The 25753-nt window shown below is 39.4% G+C and overlaps 1 long non-coding RNA gene across 3 annotated transcripts in view; it reads left to right on the plus strand.

Moving 5' to 3' along the window:
* LOC125466334 (uncharacterized) overlaps positions 1-25753 on the plus strand; it is an 86528-nt gene that overhangs the window by 39997 nt on the left and 20778 nt on the right. Inside the window, exon 7 of one of the 3 annotated variants that reach the window (XR_009442843.1) lies at positions 16475-16495. The exons of the other annotated variants lie outside the window; for them this stretch is intronic. This is a non-coding gene — a long non-coding RNA (uncharacterized LOC125466334). Of the gene's footprint in view, positions 1-16474; positions 16496-25753 lie in introns of those variants that run through there. 3 annotated transcript variants of the gene reach the window in all.

The raw sequence follows: 25753 nt of genomic DNA on the forward strand, positions 1-25753 counted from the left end.
CTCCCCATGTCTGTGTGGGTTTCCTCCCAAAGATGTTCAGGCTAGATCGATTGCCCATAGTGTTCAGGGATGTGTAGATTAGGTGGATATCGGAGAATGGATCTGGGTGGGATGTTCTGAGGATTGGTGTGGACTATGGCCTATTTCCACACTGCAGGGATTCTATGAAAAGTACCCTTGGTTGTCTGTTGAACACAGTGACCACAAGTTGCTATTATCTCATGAAGTCACAACTATTCTCAAATGCCTTGGGCTCTGGAGCCTTCTAGGCATTTGTTGCAGATATAGTGAAGTAACTACATAGAAGCTTTTATCCCATCACCAAGTCACCCTTTATTTGAACTTAGAAAGTTCTTGACACTGGTCCAGCTTCTGCAGAGCCAGCTCTCAGATTGTTAGACTATCGGGATACCTGACAATCCTGTTTATATCTGTCAGCCAGGGCTCCCTGTTTTGACCATGCTAACAGCCCCAATAAGGAACTCATATTCGAAGAAGTGCATCTGGCTGACCTAATAACAATTATTACATCTCTCCCCATCCGAGTCCAAGGACACAGGCCAGGTCTTCATTTTGTACCTTCTCCTGAGGTATTTTAGGATCGGGTCAGGTTCCTCCAACTCTGTTTCCAATACAAGTGGTGTGTTACACGCAGTAGCTCACCTCTTGCATCTTGGAAGAAATTCATTCCCTTATTCAGGTGCCAAAAGCGTAGAGGTGACAAAATCTGCTGTGTCCATCTCAGATTCTGAGCTATCTTCAACGCTTGATGGAGAGGGAGAACTCACAGGTTCCAGAGCCGTCAGAACGACTTCTGATGAGCCAGGCATGTTGGGCTCCCACACTTTTTGCAAATTTGAAGCTTTTATGTGGTTTGTATGGTTCAGGACCCTTGCACCTAGCCACACTTTCTACGTCCCAGGACCTAACCTCATGTTGACCATACATCTTTATTAGCGCCATTTTTATGGTTGCTACACCAAACTTTGTGCCCTGCCGTAAACTATCTTACTCTCTTGGTGGTGTCTTGTGCCTGGTATTAGCATACCTCGTGCCATTTTAACCTTCCCATGCCCCAGGTCCAGGAAGATCAGATTTAATGTGGTGCGAAGTCTTCTCCACTTTTGCACCTCTGCTGGAGCTATCTCTGTAGTTGCATGAGGGTTGGTTCTGTCATCAAATTGGACCCGGGACAGTTTGGTATTTACTGAAGCTGTAGGCTGCTTCTTTCAAAGTTTGGACTGCTGACTCTGCCAGGCCATTGGATGGTGGATCGTATGGAGCTGTCCTTATATGTAGATTATCATTCAATTTTTGGAAATACTCACTTCCCTGCTGGTAAACGATGGCCAATTATCTGTGGCCACCACTTCGGGGAGTCTGTGTATTGCAAACGATGCAGTTTTTGTACTGTCGTCCCCACATTTAAAGAATGAACTCTGTGCACATCCAGCCACTTTGAGTGGGTGTCCTCAATGACTAAGAACGTCGACCCCATGAAAGGATCTGTACAGTTGATATGTAACCAAGCCAAAGGTTTACCCGGCCATTCCCATGAATGTGGCCAGAGCTGCTGGCTATAACTTGTGTTTATGTTAGCACTTTGGGCACTGCTTCACCAACAATGCTTTTTCTGCACCCAGTCCTGGCCACCCGACATAGCTTCTCACCAACATCTTCACTTTGGAAATCGCTTGAAGTCCCTGGTGGAGTTCAAATAGTATGTCGTGGCAACCTTTGTTTGGGACAATCACCTTTGCTCCCCATAATTATAGGCCATCCTCTACTGTGGTCTCGTCTCTCTGACTCCAAAAAGGTTACTGTTTTGGTTGTGATGGCCCTTTGGTTTCCCCCATCACCACCACTTGTTTCAGTTTTTCCAGGATCTGACCTTTCTGTGTCCAAAGTCTGATATTGTCAGCTGTGACTGAAAGTGTGCCCAGAAAATTTAAGCCCGTTATGGACTCTTCCAGTGATGGTACCACTGGTGGTGTATTTGCCAGTGAGAGGTGGCTCAATGTATCCCCATTCGCTACTCGGCCTCCCAAGGAGTCTTGTAATTATACATATTCAGTATTAGAGTCCACTGCTGAATTCAGCCTTGCTCTCTTTAAGTAGACCTAGCAAAGGTTTTTCGTCTGTTAGCATCATGAATTTTTTTCCATAAAGGTATTGGTGGAACTTCCTGACTCCGATATGACCATCAAATACTCCTTCCCTATCTGGACATTTTTATAGTCTGCATTAGCCAAAGTCCTGGATGCATATGCCATTGTGTGTTCCTCTCCATTGGGCCACCAATGAGCCAATACCACCCTAATGACTTACAGGATGCTTTTTCACTTCCCCAAAAGCTATGGCTCGGCTACACGACCATTTCCAATGCTGACCATTTTTTAGGGGCTGATGCCCAGATGGGGGCCGGGTTATGTATGAACTTTCCATAATAATTCACCAGCCTGGAGAAAGGCCTAAGCTGTGTACATACATTGAAAGCCAGGGCATCTTTGATCACTCTCACTTTATCATCCAATGGGTATCACCCAGTCTTGTAAGCTCTGTAGCCCAAGTATGTCACGTGGGGTGCCTGGAACACACTTTTTTCTCTTCCAAGGCATATGCCCGTCTGGGAGAAATGTTTAAAGACTATATCCGAGTTCTTTAAGTGCACCTTATTGGTCTTTCTAGTTATTAGCACGTAATCTGGATAAAGGGTGATCTGGTGTCGACCTTGTTAAATATTCTTCATTGTCCACCAAAAAATTGCACAGGCTGATGATACCCATTAGGTTTTGTAACCATATACAAGACTGCCTTTTGGGGTATTAATTGTAGCATACTTTTGGGAATCCTTATCTAACTACAATTACAAGTAGACATGGCTCATGTTGAACTTTGTGAGGCAGACCCCTTCCAGCTTTGCATTTACATCCTCTATGTGAGGGATTGCGTATTTATCCAGCTGTGAAATACGATTGACTGTTTGTTTAAAATACCCTCAAAGATGAGCTCAGCCATTAGGCTTCATAATTGATCTGACTGGTGCTGCCCATTCTGCAAACCAGAACTGGTTTGATGACTCTGTTGCATTCCAGCCTTCTGATCTTTGTGTGTACTCTTCCCCAAAAGGCAAATGGCATTGGGTGGGCCTTGCAGAAGCTTGGAATTACATCTTGATCAACATGCAAGATGGGCTTGGCTCCTTTGATAGCCCCTAGACCGTCTTGATAAAGTTTAGCATATTTAATTAGGGCTTCACTCAGTGGTAGCTAAACAAACTGCTTCTTATAAGAGACTACAACCAAAGATGCACCCTGAATTTGTAATAGATCCCCCCAGAGGTTCTCAGTCTAGCCAAGGTCTTGCTCAAACTTAAGGGTTGGAGCCCAGAGCAAATTTTGTACTGGTGTTGACCTCCATTAGAACTGGGAGATCGTTTAACCGGATGTTTATTTTAATTTGTTCCGATTTGGATGTAGCTAAGCAATTTAACTGTTCCAAACCTGATGTAGGTGGATTTTCCAGGGCGTGCACTGTTCTGGATACCAGTATATGAGTTTCCTTACTCAATCTAGGTCTAGCAAGACTTTTTTTGCTGTCTTGGGTCCACACGCCAGCATGCAACTACAGTTGCTTGCTGGCCCAGATGCTGAAGAAAATTTTAATTATTTGGCCAAGTCTTGGTGTTGTTTTAGGGTTTTTAAGTCAGCTGATCTAAAATCCATTTGTTCAGGATATGTTCTGAGTGAGGTTTTGTGATTACCTTCACTCAAGTGTTGTTCACCAAGCTTAGTCAGACTGGCAAGGATGTCTACTTCCATCAGAATACCCAGGAACTCATATGCTCCACTTGCTGCAAGTTCTAATGACAAAGCCGGTTGTAGTGCCTGTTTGGAGTTTGGTTGGACTTCAGCTAGTAGGTGCTCTTGTATGGTTATGTCATTAATTCCACATGCCAAATGGTTTTTCAGCATCTCATTAAATGTTAAACCAAAGTCACAGCCTTCTGCCTGTCATCTTAACCTAGTTAAAAGCCCTGATGTGGATTCCCCTGTTTTTTGAACTGCTGTGTAAAACTGATAGCATTTCAGAAATAGAAGTTTGGGGGTCATAATGTTCCCTAATTAAATCTGTCAACTCTTGAAAGGTTTTAGTATCTGATACCTCAGGGAAAGTCAGACTGCTAATAATAAAAAAAACTGCAAATCCATAAAGTATCCGGGGAGTTACTCATTGCTTTTCATCTATCCCAGTGTCATTTTCTTGGTCATTTTTTCCAAATATTGGCAAGGTGGCAAGATCAAATGAGTCAAGCTTCCCACATAAGACATGAGGACACATATGCTTACCCCAACTTAAAGATGACTCTTGCAGGCAAATTTCTTTAGGAAAACTTTTTCTCCCATCACCATTGAAATAACTCCACAGAGGCCGGTACACCATCACCAAGTCATCCTTTATATACAAATGGAAAGTCCTTGACACTGATCCAGCTCCCTGAGATCCAGCTATCAGAGTAAACAGGATGTCTGACACTCTTGTTCTTATCTTTCAGCCAGGGCTCCCTCATTGAACCAGATTAACAGCCCCAATCAAGGAACTCATATTCTATGAGGGCCACCTGGCTGACCTTGTTACAATCATTGCAGTATGCAGGATCTCCCAACTTGATCCTGTCCATAGACAAGCGACTGACTATTTTGTTTGTCAGGTCCAGCAACTATGATAACTTTGACAGTCATGACGCCAGTTCTCAGCTGTGTATGTTTGGGAGTCTTCTAAAAAAGACAGGGTAGCTTCAACTGCACACTCATCATAATTTGGACTCAGAGAAACTAGGAGTATTTGTTAACTGCCCTTCAATGTGGAACTTGTCTACAGCCATGAAACAAGTTTGAGCTGGTGTACACGAGTTCTTAGTTAGCTGCCACAATGGTTTATTCTGCAGCAGACCAAGTTCTTTGATCTCTTTGGAGCTGGAAGGAAGCATGAGGGCTGTCAATGAGGTGACAAAGGATCTCTGCTATAATTGGTCTCATGGCATCCGTTAGATACTTAGTAACTGAAGCCTTATAGTATATACCATAAAGCATGCCTAACGACCCTCACGTGAGATTGACCAGACCCATATTATGCTGAAAATGTTTCAGATGTCTGGACAGATTCAGAGTTGTCCTTAAGCACTTACAAGAAAGAAACGTCAGATTGATTGAGGGTTTCACAACACTATGCAGATCCTAGCTCCCTACCCCTGTACCAACACCATAATTATAAAATAATCCTACAACTATCCAACCATTCCAGCAATGATCCCCAATTGATGTCTATCAATTCATGTTTTCACATTCATCAGCAAACAATTACTCAGCACTCAGCAACTAAAAATGGAAAGGTGGTGAAAAAGAATATCAGGTTTGTGATATACAGTCACCCGTGTGAATGCTTCTATGTAGCTACAAAACCTGATCGTCCATTTCTGTTGCTCTGAGGCGATACGTCCTCTATGGAGCTGCTTGGGAAATCTGCCCTTGCAGCAAAAACAGTTGGCTGGATAGCATTAATAAAGACAGACTGGGGATTTTCTCTCAGAAATTGCCAACTAACCAGATTACCTGGCAGATCCTACAGTTCCAGCAACACCAAGAGATCACTTGTGGATGTTTTAACAATCTCAGTTGACCTTTAACTAGTTATTTACAAATGGTGGATGGCTGACAATTGCAGTGTCTATCCACCCACTGTATTACTGTGTAATGGGAGTGGGCTCAGCAGTGAGTGGGAATACAGTGGGCAGGCCAGCTGTCCTACTTTATGACTGCCTTCCCACCGAAAACATACATGACAGCGGCACATAAAACCACCCATGATTTTAGCAGAGATTTCAGATCATAGCTGAGATTATTCTTTAGGTTTAGAATCCATGGGAATCTTGCCAATGATATGCTACCCGCATTCTGGCATGGGTAGATTTAGACAAAGCAACACAAAGGTAACTAACAGACAGGCAGGCTGTGTGTGAGAAGATGAATTAGTTTTGATATGGCCCAACTGCACACTTCAGTGCTACGATTGTGCTGAAAACTATTTTGATGTGGATCTGTGTGATACTGTAATATAAAAGCTAAAGTATTTGCCAATCTATTTCAGGTGGCAGACAAAACCATAGAAGCATACAGCGCAGGAACAGACTGTTTGGTCCAACATGCCGAATATAACCCCAAGCTAAACTAGCCTCACCTGCCTGATCCTGGCCCATATCCCTCAAAACCTTTCCTATTCATGCACTTATCCAAATGTCTTTTAAACACTGTAATTCCCCACATCAACTACTTCCTCAGGAAGTTCATTCCACATGCAAACTACCCACTGTGTAAAAAAGAAAGTTTCTCACGTGATTTTACAATTTATCTCCTTGTAGCATTGTAGTGTTGAAGATGCTCATGTAATGTTTTAATTGGAACATTTGAGTGCCTACAATGCTGCCCATTCTGTCAACGAGGGAAGACACCATCCCAATGGCCTACAATAACCTTTTCATGCTTGGTGTTATCTCTTCCAATCTCTCCACATCAAAAGCCTGTGAGTGCATTGTACTTCGCCTGCTGCTGCTCAATGACCTTGATTATCATTGCAACTCCTCAAGTACAGCATTTATGTCTAGCTGACCAGAGATTGGAGAGTGATGCAGGTAGTACAAATTTCAACATCTACGCTTGTTCACTTCATCATAATGTGGATAGTTGTCTTGTAAATCTGGTCATATCATTTTGATAACAAAGTATGGAGCTGGATGAACACAGCAGGCTAAGAAGCATCTTAGGAGCACAAAAGCTGACGTTTTGGGCCTAGCCCCTTCATCAGAAAAAGCTCCACACATTGTTATCTCGGATTCTCCAGCATCTGCAGTTCCCATTATCTCTGCTGTCATTTTGATACCTGGGATGTTCGTGGGCCAAAATGATTTTGAAAAGGAAAACACACCAACATAAGATGACCACAGCAAACAGTGTTAGCTAAATTGGCTCTATTTTGTGAAACTAAAATGGAATAAATGAAATCATCTGAAGTGAAATTAATGTTTTTACTAAAATACATAAAACTAGACAAGACCCCCATGATGAAGCCCTCATCTCCCATTTTGATTTACATTTGCATGATCAGTTTCACATATTGGAGATGAAAGCCATCACCTGCAATATTAAGCTTGGAAGCAATAACTCAGATAATGTGATGGCCAGTTTGTCATTGTAATAGTGAAGATTGGACTTGTGCAGAATCACAAAAATGTTACAGTGCCATTCACTCCACCATATGTACACCATCACCGTTTACCAGTCTCATTCTTTCTTCCCATGTCTTATACAGGTACATTACTTTTATTTTCACCCAATATGCTCTTAATGCTTCAACTGAGCCTTACTCCACTGCAATTCTTTACATAATCTAACAACGCACTTGCCTCTTGTGCAATTATTTAAATCTATGCCCTCTGGTTCTTGATCCTTTTATAAGTGGAAACAATTTCTCACTATCTACTCAATCCAGCCCACTCATTTTCTTGAATACCTCTGTCAGATCTCTTCTTAGCATTCTTGTCTCCAAGAAGAACAGTCCCAATTTCTTCAATCTCATAAATGAATTTATTATCCCTGGAATCATTCTTGTAAATTGCTTCCGCAAATGCATTCACATTCTTCCTATAATTTAGCACCCTTAATTATGCACAATACTCCAGCACAGGTTTAACAAGTGCCTTATACAAAGTTCAACATCAAATCATTGCACTTGTAAAACAATGCCCCGACAATAAAGGCAAAGACACAATCTGCTTTATTAATTGCTCTTTCCACCTACTCTGCTGCCTTAAGTGATATGTGCACAAATACACACAAATGCATTTGCTTCTACACTTCTTTTAGAATTGTACCTGGTATTTCAGATTACCTTTCAATGGTCTCTCTACCAAAATTTCACACCTTACACTTCTAAGCATTAGACTCTGTCTGTCAACTATCTGCCCACTCCACCAACTTGTCCATGTCCTTTTGAAGTTCTACAGTTTGTTGTCACAGTTTGCAATTCTCCCAAGTTTAGTGTCATTTTCAAAGTTTGAAACCGTCCCCTTCACTCTAAGTTCCAGGTAATTAATATGTCAGGAGAAGCAAGGGTCCCACTGCTGACTTCTGGGAATTTCCATGATAGACTTGCCTCCAATCCAAAGAAAAATCCATTGAACATGGCTGTCTGTTTCCTAACGTTGAACAATTTTACACCTATGTTGTGTCTCTCCCTTTTATTTCGGAATGCATAACTTTTGTTACAAGTCTGTTGAATGACATTGTCTTAAACGTCTTCCAGAAGTCCATGAACACCACATCATAGGAGTCTCCTCATGAAGCCTTTCCATTACCTATTTAAAAAGCACTTAGCAAGTTAGTTGAATATATTTTCCCTTTTTGAAATCCATGCTTACTCTTCCTAATCAAGCCACATTTTTCCATGTGGTAACTGATTCTATGCTCAGCAATTGTCTGGAAGCATTTCAACTAAATAAGTTAACTGATTGGTCAGTAATTGTTGGGCTTATCCATAGAATATTTCTTGAACAAGACCATAGTGTTTGCAATTCTCCAGTCTTCTGGTGCTTTCCCCAAGTCTGGGAAAGTCTGAAAGGTCATGGCTAGTGCCTCTGGAATCTCCATTCTCACGTCCTTCAAAATTTTTGAATGCACCTGATCCCAGTGTCTTATCAACTTTAAGCACCAACAATCTATCCAACACATCTTCTCAAAGAACAGCTGAGGAAGGGTCACCGGATCCTGAGCTTTAACTCTGATTTCTCGTCACAGTTGCTGCCAGACCTGCTGAGCTTTCCCAGCAATTTCTGATTTTGTTTCTGATTAAAAAAGAAACATCAATACCACAAGAACTCAAAAGACAACCAAGTATTTTCTACTGATGTGGATACAAGTCATCAATAAAACAAATATGGTCTCACAATAAAATTCTACACCTTGATAACACTACCAAGATGGTAAACTGTACATTCCTTTCCATTTCCTTTCATACCAGACATCATCCCTTTGTACCTGTGTGCACGTAGGCTTGATGTTGCAATTTTTATTGTTTTTCTTGGAGTATATAGATAATAGAATTGCTCTTCCTTTCACTGTAATGACTCCTTACTGATACAAATGGCACTAGCTAACTACATTTTAATTAGCAGGAGGCTTAATCTTACGCTAAAAACAACATAAATCTTCTTCCAGATAATTAGAAAAGTTGAAAGGAGGGAACTCAATTCACCACACATGAATCAGTGTTAAATTGTACAAGTATGAGTCACCATGCAGAAACCCAAATATCCATCAGATTGGCCTTATCTCAGTGTGAATATCTGAGTTACTGCACAGTTTGTTTCAGTATTTCTGGGACATTGAGACATTTCTGCTTCAAAATGACTGTGCTCCTTTGAGGACTTGTCACTTACCGCAATCTATTACTCTACAGTATGCCTGAAAGCCATTTGGGGATAGAAAACATGATTCATCATGGCATAGTGAGAATGCTGCAAGTTATGATAAAGATGAATGTATTTTCCTTGATAATGTGGCTTTTATTAAATTTTGTGGTTAGTATCTCCAGCTTCCACAGCCAAGGCATCTGATCTTCAGTGGCTCCTCCTCTATATTTGTCATACTGTGATCTATGGGAGACTTCTTCAAGTTCTTTCCCCCTCTCTGATATTCAGTGCATTTTCTACTTGTAAGGAGAGAATAAAAAGACATGAGAAAGTGTGATGGCATTTGCTCACCTATCAGATTAAGTGTCTTTATTGAGGATGATTATGATGAAGAATGGCATTACAAATGGATGACAGTAAGTAGGCATGGAGCTGGTAGGATGGGGATGTGGGAAACTGGGAGATCAGTATGTAAGTGAATGAGGGAAGCAATAGACTGGTGTAGTCCTTAGAAGATATGGTGAGAGGATGAATGATGTGTACAGAAGGATGTAGGTAAATGTGTTACTGTATTTACATTATTTGCCGGTTTGGGTAATTAAAATGAAGGCCTTCTCCGTTGAATTCAGGAATGTGGGCCCATACTTCTGCTATGAACCTCGTCTGCAACCTTCAACCAGCCGTTTTGGTCTCAGCAGCAGGATTTGTCTCCCTGTTGCTAGGAAAAAGTACATTCCTCTGCCTCTTCACAAACCTCAGCAACATATCCAGGGAGGCATTTGTGAAGTAGAGTCCAGCCGTTGCTCATCTTTACTATATGGAAACACTTCTGGTTCTTTGATAGTCAAACCCAGCTGTTTTAATTTGCATGTTAATGTTGTCTGTTTAAATACTAGGGATAGGGTTTGCATCAAGTGAATTCACATCTTGTCTGTTCCAATTGATTTTAAGCAAAACTCAGAAGCTAAATGATAATAAGTTGGCTGAGTTAAAAACCACTGACAGACGCACTTAATATATTTCTGGGTTTCCCATACACTGTCAAATCCTGTCCCTGAGTGCCTTGCCAAACTGTGCCTGTTGTATCTGCATATTAACTTCCAACTTCTAGTTTCAAGTCACTTAAAGCATGCTTTATTTCTGCTTCAGTAAAGTACATTGTTTGGCATCCTTTCTTAAAGTTTAGAGAAGCTCCATGCAGGCATTAAAATATTTGTTCAGTGATTCATACCTGCGAATAATCAACATTGCATCAATTCTTGCTTGCGATTGTCAAGGTGAACGCTTGAGGAGGCAAATACAGCAACCAAATACTGACTGGATATAAATAAAGCAATAAAAAAGCTCAATAACATTATGAGTGTAATCTGCAGTGCCTCACATTCTGGCATTGCTACACATCTCAAACACTTGTTATTTCCACTGCATCTAGGTCCTCTACTGCACACTGGAACGAAAAAATGAAGAAAAATAGGTCACAAAGTTGAACTGGAATAGTAGAACCTGCTCTGATTATACCAAAGGACTTATTTTAAGGCCATGAAGAAATTAATATTTCCATTTTACTACAAATTATCAGTTACCAGGACTATCTTTCTATTTGAATCGTATCATGGTTTGTGATAAAAGTCAGCTGCTGGCTAATGAGGGATAGCTGAAGCCTGTCAACAATCTGATTCAGCAACTGTGATGTACATCAGAAACTGGCTAATTCCATGTCCAGTCTCTCCTGGTATACTAGTGGACAGAGTCAGGGCTTAAATACCAGTTCTACAGATGAAGTCTAATATCTGGTTATTGTACTATAGAAAATAGAGAGCAGAGCCGACAGTCTACACTCAAAATACCAACATATCTCTAACTGTTGATGTGCTTAATGCCTATTTTCAGTACTTACTTTACACTCCTTCTTCTAATCAATGTGGAAGATGGTTTAATGCAAACACAATAGTAGTTATTTTTTGTTATAACCCACATGGAACACATGCACCAGTGCTCAAAACTCCAGATCACCTTTTAACGATATAAGTAAAATCACTCCAATTTATCTTCTGCAAGAGTAATAATCCATCATACTACATTCTCTGGCAGACACATATTCTAAAAATTTAACCTATCATTGACTTGCAGAAGTGTAGATGGGTTGCAACATTGTTGAAATTTGTGAGTTAACAGTATTGCTGATACGCTTATCGGCAAAGTTTTAGGCTTGCTTGTGGAAAAGCATCCAATAAATTACATCTCAGACAGAATAAGCTGTTATGGGTATGTTGGTTGTAGTGTTAAAATAGATGAATGAAGGCATTGACTAATTAAGTACATAGAACATTTGTAAAAAGACATTCTCACCACTATTTCCCTAGCCAAGTTTTGATTTAAAACTTGTAAGTTTAATTTGTGAGTTGAATGTTGTCAAATAGTCATTTAAAGGGCTGACACTTTTTAATTTGGGTTTATTTGGTTTCAACTAGATTTATTCAAAGTAATAATATATACTAATATAAAGAGACACCACTGGGACAATGTGTTGTTGGTAGGTAAGATGCGTAACCTGGTATTCTGTGGATAAACCTCTAACCAAGAAAATGATTGCCATCTAATTCCATACTTTCAGTAACTGTCCTGAAATTAGATTATCATGGATTTGTCTCATCTCGCCAACTACAGGATTTCTGGCGGTCAAAAGGAGGCCTGAACTGGTCCCATGGCTGTTGTAGGCGATGCTGCAGAGATACGGTCCCTGCTGGGCTGGGTTGGCAACTAAAAGAATCATAAATTCTAAACAAATGAAACAAGCCATTCACCAAAAACTGAGTCCTTCAGTAGATAAGTAGGGACAAACCTATGGAGGTGCTATCTAATAGACCATCTATCATCATTTGTTGTCTCTGGGGCCATTCCCACCATATATCAGGCCGTAACCAATGTACACCTTATGGTTCTGTGAAGTGGTAGGATCAGGTGCAATTGGAAGGGAAATGAGTGAAGGATGGAAATTGAGAATATGGCTTGTTGAAATAACAGTAAGCTTCCCGTACCTAAATTTGCCTCTTTGCCTGGCATTATGCAATATGGCACTGGTTGGGTCAGTGGAGAAAAATCCTCACCTAATTACACATTAACTTTGCTATTGAATGAATTTCCTTTCTCCTACAATATTAAAATTTACGTGTAAGCAAGGGTTTAGAAAAGTGATCACATAAAAAGCAGTGGGAAGTGAAACTCCAAACTACAACAGTCACAAAAACTTGGATGTTCCTAGATAAGAGACTGGCATTTCCTCCAGAGGAACATGGCAAACTATTGATTCAACAATTGGTTATTTTTTTTACTCATCAATTTTCTGTAGAACGTTTTGTGGAAGAACAGGATAAGCCAGTGGAAATTCTTGCCTATAGTCCTTTGCAGGTTAGATGAAAATGCAGACTGGGAGGAAGGAGCCTACATATCTCAACGAATATGTGATATTGAAGTTTTCCTACTGAATTATTAAACCAACCCATAGTTTGGATAATTCAGCTATTTCCAAATTTGTAATGATAGTTACAAAAAGCAGGGTACTAACAATTCAAAAGGATTTAACTGATTTCAGCAATGGATCAGGTTTTGAAAAGCAGTATAAATCAAGTGTTCAAACTGCACTCAGACTCAATTGACTCTCCATTCCAGCTGCAAAGTGTAAATGGATCTTAATTAATTACAACTGAAGACACAGACATAAAGTATATTTGCTCAATAAACACAGACTTCTCAATATCTCTGTAAAATTCATTGAAACAGAACACAGGCACTGCTAACATTAACACCACCTATTCCACATTTGATTTAAACTCAGTTTAAGCACAATAATCTTCACTCAATAATATGTTTTCTTATAAGAATATGTAATACTTGAGTAGGGACTTCATCGCAATCAAGTATACTCGAATTGCCAGAGCATGTGTGCAGTGGATTTGGATGGCAGTAGGCCAGGATTGAATAGTGGAGATATGGATGGATGAAAATTCCCAAATTCTTTGATTAATTTTGGGATCAGGGTATTTTTGCAATACTTTACTCCTGGAGTTTAAATGCCAAATAAAGTTCACATCAAGAGCCATGGTCTGTGAACATAAAAAATCCTTTGGGTAATTAATCTTTTACTTCTTGTAAATTTAGTTCTCATTTCTAATCATGGTAGACAAATAACACAGTATATGCTACAAGTATAATTTAAGAAGATATGCAACTTTCAACTTCTATCCTTTTTATGTGAAATTCTATGTTTTTTAGTGACACTATCACCTAATATCTTTCCTCAAAAACCTATCTTGCCAGATCATTTACCATTCAACAGCTCATTGCTATTGAGATAAAGAGTTTACTGTTTTGAAAGTTTAAGTCTCCAGTAAAACAGGTGATCTGAAGCATACTGAAAATACTTGAAAGAATGAATACATGTCAGTGTTATAACATGCCAAAGTTGTTGAAGCAATTTTATATGTAGGTATCACCCACAATATGTAACTCAAACACGACAGAAAGATTTGAATGTAAAACATATTCATGAAAATAAATGGTGATCAACAGAGCATCTGAAAAGAGAAATAGAATCTATGAGAGATTTTTATGTAGAATACTAAGCGGGTTTTGATTCATTTGATTCATTGAGAGCAAAGGACATTCATTAATGTTTGGTTGATAGCCACATTCTACGTAACAAATTGCTCAAGGGCCACACTCACAGATTTGGAATTAGACAACACCATATGTTTATTTTTAAAGCAACATGTGGAACACATACTTGAGCAGAAAATACTGACAAAAATCCAAAAGCACCAAATTGTGGTGACAGTTTTTAATTAACATTGGATACCATTTATTTAACTGATTTTCTACTGTAGATTGTTGACATTTGTTTCTGAGCTGTCTCAAGTTTGGCTGCAGATCAGATGGTTCAAATCTCATCCAATCTGTTTTGAAGAATCTTCTTTGGCCATATATTCAGAAAATAAACTGGAGATTTGACAAACATAAACTCTAAGCAGCAGAAGCCTGAGAAGAATTCTGGGTCGCTGATCATCTTTCAATGTCAGCAATTATTAGAAGTGCTTGAGCCAAGAGTACCATCACTATTAAGTACTGAAATGTCAAGTTCCTGGCACTTCTTGTTGGGATTAAAATGCTAGTTTCATATGTTCAATACTACATGAGCCATGGTTCAGTACTTTAATTTGATATTAATTTTGCTTTTGCTTTTGCTTTAGCCATATTTGGTCATTCTTTCTTATTCCTTTAGTCTACATTAGTAAAATGACATAATCCACCCTGGTGACAGAATAGTATATGTTGTGGTCATGCTCAATGGAACTATCTGAGAAGCCTTCAATAGATTCACTGTAACGAATCCATCTTATTATTAGCACTATAAGTAACTCATATCAAATGGGAAAGAATGCCACACTGGATGCATCAGAAGAGGGCCTCAATCTTGATAAACACAGTAGATTTCTTAAATAGGACATAGTAGCTGCTTTCATCACGTTTGAGTTACAAGATACCCATATGTGACCTGTCGGGCTAGACTTAAGAGTAAATACACTTTATGGTTAAGTACATGGATCATTAAACTAGGACAACTGGAATCATAAACTCCTTCCAGGAACAGTCCATTAGATTCTGATGGGTGGAGCTTATTTGATGATGTTAGTTAACCTATTCATGTACCAATAGCTTTATACAACACATATTAGCTATTTGACTATTGTCCCAGGCTCTTCTCATACTGTTCCCTGCCGATGTTTTCTTCAACAAATTTGCACAAAAATTTATGGGATTGCTTTTCAAATTGTCTGTGAGGTCATGCGAGTGGCAGAAACTTCTAGAATCTTAAAAGGTTCTTCTCAACAATATTTTGCAAATGACGTGTAGATTTATCTTGAGCAAAAAAGTCTGATGGGGTTACCAACCAAAATATATGCTGGTGCTTTGTTATTTCAATACAATCTGATTAAAGCAAGATCTTGGCTTTAAGGGACATGTTTTACATTTATTTTGTTAACACTTTTATTTCCCAAAGATTCAGTGGAATAATTATTGAGCTGCCTTTCTCCATTTTTGTGCTGAGCTGTTTTTAAGGAGTTTCATGGCAGTATTCTGTCATGGATCACAGTGACTTTTTTCACACTTTCATTTGATCCTGGCCTTATTAACTGTACAATTGACCTGCTTGGCATCCTTCTCTACAATCGTGCGGCAGAAGAGGTGAAATTCCGGTGCTGATGGGAACTGCAGATGCTGGAGAATCCAAGATAACAAAGTGTAAAGCTGGATGAACACAGCAGGCCAAGCAGCATTTCAGGAGCACAAAAGCTGATGTTTCGGGCCTAGACCCTTCATCAGAGTGGGGGATGGGGAGAGGGTTCTGGAATAAATAGGGAGAGAGGGGGAGGCGGACTGAAGATGGAGAGAAAAGAAGATAGGTGGAGAGGAGAGTATAGGTGGGGAGGTAGGGAGGGGATAGGTCAGTCCAGGGAAGACGGACAGGTCAAGGAGGCGGGGTGAGATAGTTAGTAGGAAGTGGAGGTGCGGCTTGAGGTGGGAGGAAGGGATGGGTGAGAGGAAGAACAGGTTAGGGAAGTGGAGACGGGCTGGGCTGGTTTTGGGATGCAGTGGGGGAAGGGGAAGAAAATGGGCTGGTTTTGGGATGCCAGGATCTTCTGGTATACAAGCCATTGGCATGGTACTTACTTCAGGTGCTGCAAGCCAGAAACTGCTTTTCACATTGTCCCACGTTGAAACCAAACTGTTTCAGAAAGGAAAGCTGCAACACCATTTTATAGATGGGGGCTTGGGGGAGAGGGTGCGGTGGGGTGAATCCCGTTGGATGGGATGACCAAGAAGAAGGCTAACCTCCACATGGCAGGCCCAGGTCAGTACTGTCTCCAGAGTCAGATGGAATGCATATCTTCACATGGGTTAGTGCCACCAGCTTCTCTCTTCTACCTCACTCTACCTCTTGTCAATTCACAGAAATATTTCCAATGCCTCTGGATTACCAGTACACGGCATCTCGACTCAACAGCTCTCAGCCATCTCATCCTCCACAATTACCAAAAGTTCCTGCCCTGTTTCTAAAAAGCTATGCCATCTGCAGTGGCTGGTGGCTTCCAAACAATTGCAAAGTAAGTGAGTGCTCAGAAATGAAGCTAAGAACTTTGTGTTGCACCCTGGATATATGTATGAAATGGCAGTGCCCCTGTGCATAAAGTGACCTGTTAGGAACATGCAGGTCAAGGGTATTTTGAGCTCTAAATCAAATCCTGATGGGTGGAGGTGTATTTGGAATTGGTCTGAGATCAGCTATTAAAATGTGGTGAGACTAATAGCTTGCTGATGCTAACTTCAGTGGCTGAATGAGAAAGGACCGTAATCCATGGAGTATTCAAGGACATGTTGGTGACGAAACATTAAAATAGAGACCTGTAGAAGCAAGTGGCATCCATTAGGTAACCACTCTGACTTTCAAGTCAGAAATTGTCACCATCTAGTATCTCAGGAGAGGAGGTGATAATTATAAGGTGCATAGAAATAAGACCAGCTTAGTGAATAATGACATCAAAATTGCAATTAATGGTTGAAATAGCTCCACAGAGGCAGGTATCCCATCACAAAATCATCCTTTATTTTCACATGAACAGTCCTTGACTATATTACTGCCCCGTACAAATCAGGCACCGGAGTGCGAGTATCACTTTTGATGTCAGCCAGGGATCCCTGATTGGGACTGTTAATCTCATCCAATCAGAGAACTTATATTCTATTAGCGCCAGCTGGCTGACCAAGTTACAATTATGACATTAGTGACATTCAGAATTTGCTGTTTAAACCTTAAGAGGAAAATTGGAACTTTTTTTCTCAATGTTGAGATTTAACTTTCTTTCAATCTTGCCATATTTCACCACATTTCTTGCCGCTCTCCATTCCTCACTCAAGGACTGGGAAAATTCCACCTATTCATTATTAAAACAAAAGTTTTGAGGTACTGGAGGAAGACACAAACAAGTTCTGTGAAATCACAGAACTAAGTTTTTTTAAAAATGGGTGCTATGAAAAGTAAAAATGTCAATGAATGAAATATGTGAAACTAGGCCTGTTAACGTCAAACACTTGCAAAAATGACTGCTGAATTATAGCAGCACAATAACACATTCCACCTAGATAAGTAACAGACTTAGTGTGCCTATTCAATTAAAGACCTTTTTAATAGTGGCATGTAGTTACATATTATTTAGAAAATATAAAAACAATAAAACTCTCAAATAACCAGAAATTTCTCCATTCCATTTTTGAAATCTATCAATTTTCTTTACAGCCTGTGCTAGGTGTTATTCTCATGCAAATAATGACCCGTTTGCAAAAGAAATTGACTGAATTATCAGTTTACACTTGTTTTCTTTATCTTGATTGAAGTCACATTGTTCTTTAATCGTCTTAAACAAAATTGTTGTGGGTCACACTTAACCAAAAAAAATTGGCTAAGTTTCAATTTCACCCCGTGAATTGAAATGAATTATTTCACACAATTGTCCTATGCTCAACTCATTATGCATGTACAACATCTCTATAACACTGCACTATCTTGAACTCACCAGTTGCGAAAATACTCACCAATTCTGTGACCTTCGAAGATTTCCATTGTGATGTCATATTTAAACCCATTTCTAACCAGCTCAATCACTGCCAGCCAGGAATAGTCCTTTACAGTACATGTACTGGTGAAGGAAAATTTTTAAAAAGCCTCGAAGGATCTATGAATGGTACAGGTGACACTTCGCTGGAAATAGAAGCTCATATTTGTAACAAATTGCATTTTACATCATCACCTCTCTGATTGACTGTCAAGTGAACTGCAACAAGAATCAAATAACAGTCTACTCATCTCCTTCACAAATGCTGCCAGACCTGCTGAGCTTTTCCAGCAACTTTGTTTTTGAACAGTCTACTCATCTTTAGTCGCATACTTCATAACAACCTCAGCCCCCTTCTGTACTCCTGTACACCTACGGCTGTGTTGCCAAGTTCCAAACCAATGCCATCTACAAGCTTGCTGACAATATCACCAGGGTGGGACGGGTATCTAACAATGACGAGTCAAAATACGGAAGGGTGATAGAGGTCTTGATGACATCATGTTATGAAAACAACTTCTCGCTCAACATCGGCAAAACTAAAGAACTGATCATTGACTTCAGAAAGAAAGGAGGAGAACATGCCCTGAACTACATAAATAGAACTGAGGTTGAGAGGCTGGAGAGGGTCAAGTTCCTTGGAGTTACGATAACTGACAACCTGTCCTGGACTTCCCATCTAGATGCAACAGTCAAGAAGGCACAAAAGCACCTGTTCTTCCCCACATGGCTCAGGAAATTTGGCATGTCCAAAAGGTTCCTCACCAACTTCTATAGATGCATCATTGACAGCATACAGTCTGGGTGCATGAGAGCCTGGTATGGCAACTACTCTACCCAGCATTGCAAGAAAATAGAGAAGATGGTGCGCACAGCCCAGACTATCAGAGAAGCCAGCCTTCCATCCATGGGGTCCATTTACACGACTCACTGCTGCGGAAAGGCTGCCAACATCATCAAAGACCCGTCACACCTGGTAATGGCCTCCTACAACCTCTTCTGTCAGACAGAAGATACAGAAGCCTGAGCACATGCACCAGCAGGTTCAGGAATAACTTCTTTCTGGCCATTATTAGACTGATGAATGGACTCTTTAACCTCAAATACTTCTGAACTTACTAGAGTATTGATCTTACTTAGCGTATGCTCTGTGCAATGTAACCTCTATACCTCTGTCTAAGTATTTTTGATCGAACGTACTTACTTACTATGATCTCACGTGCACGGCTTGTAAACAAAATTTTTCACTGTACTTTGGTACACATGACAATAACTCATTCAAAAAAAAACCTCAGACCCCAGTGTAGCATAACATATTGACATTTCTCAAGGCAGGAGCATCACATGTTGGAAAGCTTTCAAACAGTTTAAAATATTACTTTAATGAACAGAAGGGAAAGCAAAGGGGAAAAAAAAATAAAACCCACATCTGGCTCCAGAAATAAACAGTGTCTGCTTGGCTCTTGAGCAACGTAGATTTACAGTCAATGAGTGATCACTTTATCCACTTCAGGTCTATTGCAGATAACAAGGTGTAGAGCTGGATGAACACAGCAGGCCAAGCAGCATCAGAGGAGCAGGAAAGCTGATGTTTCAGGCTTAGCTGAAGAAGGGTCTAGGCCCGAAACATCAGCCTTCCTGCACCTCTGATGCTGCTTGGCCTGCTGTGTTCATCCAGCTCTACACCGTGTTATCTCAGATTCTCCAGCATGTGCAGTTCCTATTATCTCAGATCTATTGCAGTTGGATGTCAATTAAGCCCTGACTGCCTTGCTGAGCCTCGTATTCTACTACTATATCATGATGGAGGTGATGTACTTCCTTTTCAATGTCCCGATTTTCCTTGTCAGAACACTGCTGCCTCTCTGCCAGTTCTTCAGCATCCATCATATCTGCCCTTTGCCAGCACCAGTTGTGCATAACACAGCATGTAAAGGTTATGTAAGCGCACTCTGCCTGGGCTTCCAAATGTTTCAACACACATCTTTCATTTTAGTCTTTGTTACCTAATATTATCCCTAGACCCTGGGTGTGTAGCATATTCAGGCCCACAAGTGTATGGTGGTGACCGATGTCCACTCCAGCCCCACTGAGAGCCACCCACCACAGCAACCCTCCTTTTGTATTATTGTCTCCATGTGTGGGTTGCCCTCTGTCACAATTACTGTCCCCCTGCAACTCAGCATGCAGATTTTAATCCCTGCAACTGATTTCCCCACCACAGTAATGGCCCCTGAACAACTTGGAAGGTCTGCCCTGACTGAGTGTGGCTATTCCCTTGATTTACCCCTATAATTCTATATAATTCTATACATAACTAACCACTAATTCTGGGGATTTGCTGCACCAGACCTGTGGACTGACCGTGGCCCAGTCCCTGCAATGTATTGAAATGAGATCCCTGACCCTGACTGCCTGTGTCCAAGCCCTTGGGCTGAGATCAGACCCTGCTCTTGACTAACTGTTGTGGGACCACTCTGACTGACAGCAGTACCCCTTTACTTAACTGAAAATTACTTTCTTTAGTGTTTGAGACATTGTCAGTTGTTGAAGAATGTGCAGTGTGTTTGCCGTGTCAACTGCTAGCACAATGCTGTAGGTGTGAGATTGATGTAGCAAGGTGCCAGACAGCAACTTTGCCAGCCTCTTTACTGTTCAATGCTGACAACAATGATTAGTTGCCTAGCCTTTTGTCTGCACTGACTGCCAAGTACTGTGAGACTTTAAGTTCTGAATGAGGTGGCTACATGCAAAATGCAAAGTAAAGCAAATCAGAGATGACTGGAACATGCATGTTGATATGCAGTGAGTGACCGCTAAGAAAGCAAGCAAGGAGCTGTGAGGTGGACGCTGCCCTGATTTTTGAGTTTGGTGCTTGTTCCTGTGTGTAATTTTTTTTCCACAGGCATTACAATAAAAGTTGTCGCTATAGTCCAAGGTGCAGTGTTGAACATTCTAAGTGAGTCAGAAATGTGTTATGCTGATGTAGGGAGATAGTGAGTGTGTGATGACAGACTCTGTAGACAGAGGATGCAAGCAGTTGCTAGCTATGGAGTATGTTCTGAAATGTTATGGGCTACTAGCTAAGGCCTGAAGAATCAAGCAGCGAGCTGAAGGACCACCAGGTACCTGCTCTGACTTTCACATCTGCAATGATTAACTTCCAGTTTCTCCCCATAACATTGGAGAATAGGAAACTGCACATACCTGAGGCAAGAATAGGTTATTATGAGATGTCAATACATGCAATATGGGTTCTTACCACTCACTGCCATGATTCCTGTCTCATTGTTCAACCTCGAGGGCAAAACCACATTTTATTTCTTAATGTCAATAATCTCATTTTTCTGACTTCACCATATTTTTTCAAATGATTTGCTCTAGCCTACCTCTGTCAGATGCTAGGAATACTCTACCCATACTTTCTGATTTGACATCAGGGCCATTATTCATGTAATTTCTGGTTAGAAGTTTCACATTTATCTGCTCTAATATGAGAGATTAATCATATTTGATCAAGAACATATTTCAATACACTAACATAACTGCCGCACATTGGTGAATGCTCCTCCCTGAAGATATATTATGTTACTTTAATTCTATTATTTGAGAGGGAAGATATCCATTCTTAGTAAAATTACTCATTTTTCTTTTGTTTAAAAATTCTTAGATTATGATTATGTGTACTTTCTTAAATTTGATTCAAAAACAAATGTAAATTTAGTCTACTGCAAGTTGCTAAAAAAAAACAATGAATTTCTTTATTTGCTCTCTTGTTCTGAGTGATTTACCCAGTAATTTTAAAAAACCACAGAAATCCATGGTAAGGCATTATTTAGATTCTTGCTAAGTGCTTATGCAAATGACAATAAAAAATTGTATTCTCTTCGAGAACAAGCAGGAAAAGCGAACGTGCACTTAAAATGTTAAAATGTAAACATTTCAATTAAACGAAAGGAAAACAAAGACACATTTTAATTTTATTTATTTATGAAACCTTTGTAATTTTTACCAAATATGTAAACCTGTTTGAACAACAGAAAGTATCAACGTACAAACCAAAATTGATTATGTCCAGATATTAGGCTTTTGGTATAGCCTGTTTGGTCATTCTATAATTTCTAAGAATCATGCACATTTAATAAATGAATATAGATCATTCCATGTCATAGAATGTTTTTGAGCATCAAAGATAAATTTGCAATTTAGCACTTGATTGCATGAGAGTTGTGGTTGGTTTTACAATCGGAGGTGATTTTAAAAATATGACTCCTTCATATTGTCATTGGAAATAATAAATCAAAATTACACTCATAAAAATATAAAAAAAGCTTCATCCCAGTTTTTACACACATGTTTTATTTCTGACATCCATCCTTTTCTTTCTTGAAACAATCAGGAATAGTTAATGGGAAGACAGTTTACTGACTGACAATTAGGGTTTCCTTTTGAATGATTGCTTTAGAATGTTCTGTGGCATGATTGATTAATCTACCAATGTGCTATTTTGTAGTGCAGAAGAACACTGGATTTCTTGAACCTATAGCGCAGTGAGTATTTGACCTCCGCAACGTAATGGAGGAGAGGCAGTGGGAGGGAACACGAGAGTGAGTCAACCTGGCAAATAGAGCAGCTTCTTGGAATGAGTACTGTGCCACAGAAGCAGAAACTAGGACAATTTAGCAAGCTTTGTCTTGTTGCAGGGAAGGAGTAAGTGTTAATAATGTTGGAAAAAGAGAAAACCATTTTAGAACTGACAAACAGAAAATAAGTCTGACCTTTGCCCAGAGCCTTGGCATCAGATCCTTCTGCATTTTTATCACTTTACTGCTGATCTCAACTTTCCCTCTCCATGATTCCAATTTATTTGGATTGAATAATGCTACTTGCTCCAATGACCTATTTTAGATGTAAGCAAATCAACTCAATCTGTTGTTTATGGATTTAGCTAACCCTAGAATTTATTCAAATAATTATTTTTCTAGATTAGAATTTTGAAGATAAATCAAAACAAGTAATTAAAACTTTGCTGTTATAACCTGAAATAAAACGTTATATTCTTACATACAAAAGAAATTTCATTTCTAGTGTGAAATAACAGCTGGAGCGCAATCCCAAATTCCCTTTACGAATAAACTGGTTAACTGTGGAAGATTTCAAAAGGAAATCGTAACGTTAATTAACTAATGTCTAATCTTCACTTTCACATGAATCTAGTTTTAGTTCACTTGTATTTCACTCAAATCTTTTCACATTCCTTGAATCCAGCATGAATTTGCATGATTGGAATCATAAAGAAAAAGGAAATACCTTATGCTTAATTTTAAAAATTGTTGTATCAAAGTTTTATATCATAATATTCTGGAATTTTTCATCATATATCTTTGTTGTTAACCTTATGTAGCCAGTAATGCCAAAAAAGCATATCTTGGTACATATTGTATATTTACACGCTAACGTGCATATCTAATATACTTTGATAGCTCTCATGTGTTCCCTTTCCCCTTTTGTACTGCCAAAACCAGATCAGATTTCCTCCCATTCAGTGATTCAGCACCACCCTTCTTCTACCCTATCGGCCAAAGAATAAGTGGGATTTTTTACTTTTGTAAAACATTTTTTCAGCTTCCTCAAATTGCAATGCTTGGTTTCTTTCCAAACAATCAACTCTTCATACAACTATGTTTGTACTTATGCATCTATACAAGATGCTTAACAAACTGTTGGAAAGTAAAAGGCATTAATTTACAAATGCGGTGGATTATTTTACCACCTCTCTCGTTATATTTGAAAAAAGACTATGCCATAAGTCAGGTAACATACATCACTTACTATTTCCCTAGGTTTAATTTACAGTTCCTTGCAGCAACTCAAGTGTAGATTGTGGAATGACTAGTTTTTATAATATTTTGAGATAGCGCAATAGGCGTATACAAAATACAAGAGTTTACAAATAACCCTTTTTGATTGGTGTCGCAAACTTTGCAATTTTACATTTTCTTTGACCAATCTCACTAGCAAGAATCAGTAGATTATACTGAAAAAATCTTCAACAATAGCATACCCCAACTTAGTGAAAATATATGGATGAATATAAACAATAGACAAAAGTAAAATGCAAACTTAGTAACGTAAGATAACTTGCTGTCGCTGGTTTATTTGTACGGCTAGAACCTCAATAAAAGTACAGTGATTAACAACAGGTTTAATGTTCAAGTACTTGCTTACCTTGCAAAATATTGCGATCATTCCAAAAGCAAAATGTCACGCCATTTCTTTTCATTTCAAAGCCAAAACAATTTGGAGTCTTCTGGAGATCAATTAATGCTACTGTCTATTTACAATTAGTACCCAAGCGGACACTTGGGCCCAGAAGAAAGCCAACAGCCTGAGGCAGGATTGTTACCTGAGACACACAGACTTATTCAAAAGACTATTACCTGATGGTTACACAGCAACAGGAGGTTGGTGATGGATCAATAATGATTTCTGTAAGAGCAATCAATTCTTTGGATTCAAGTGAGGATTATTCCAGTCAATAAATACTGAAGTGCATAAGTTTGAAATGCAGCCAATTAAGCTCTCCTTCATTATACAAAAAGTGCACTGAAGCTGACATAAGACTACAGTTAAATGAACTCTCATTGTATTTTACACATGCAAAGTGGAGTGAAGAATGTGCCTATTCAAATAGTAAGGGATGTTAATTCCGATTTCCTGATTGCAACCACACTTAGTTTGGTAGAATGAACATAAAAAAAATCCCACAGATATGTTTGCAACCACAAGCATTGCACATTGTCAGAAAGCCTACATTTAAAAATCACAATTATATTGCTTTGTGGGAACCAAGAACTGTAGTTTTAATTCAATCCATGGAATAAACTTTTTAGAGTTTCAATATGCATGTGCTTCTAATTTTATCAACATTCTACAAACATCTGAGCTCACAATGGTGCTTTGTAACTCTAGAGTAAATCCAGACTGGAGTAAATGCTACTGGAGTCTACAGGCTCAGCCCCAGAAAAAACAGACTGTTCCTATAATTGTGGCCGGCTTTAGAGTGAATTTGGAATTGTATAAATGGGGGAGCTGGAATGATACTGAAACAAACTTGAATAGTAGATACCTCATCCAGGCATAAAAGGGTGCCAATGTTGTAACACTTCCACACTAATGTCTCTATTGCCTATGTGGAATTCACCTTTGGATCTTATTATCACCATAGTTATCTGCAGCATAAAACTGTATGGCCTTAAAACATAGGGTAAATGCATGTGTGAGTTGATTTAAGCTCTAAACTAAAAAAAAGACAGAACAATTACCCATGATTTCCTTACTGTGCTCAAAGGTTTTATTTTGCGCAAATTCTAGGATATTACTTGAAGTTAAATACAGGATGGTAACTGATTGGTAACCGATGATTACTGCCCATGATGTGAATGGGCACACATGACATGAGGACAATCTCAACTTTATATGTGGTGATTTCACAATCATGTAGCCTCTGTGTTCTCAACAAGGCTCACAAAGAATATTCAGTGTGATTGAGTACAGAAAGCTACTGACACTTGGGAGCCATATTCAAGAAGGAGACAGATATTTCAGGAGAGAAAACGAT

Source organism: Stegostoma tigrinum, chromosome 31 (assembly GCF_030684315.1).
Source record: "Stegostoma tigrinum isolate sSteTig4 chromosome 31, sSteTig4.hap1, whole genome shotgun sequence".
NCBI lineage: Eukaryota > Metazoa > Chordata > Chondrichthyes > Orectolobiformes > Stegostomatidae > Stegostoma > Stegostoma tigrinum.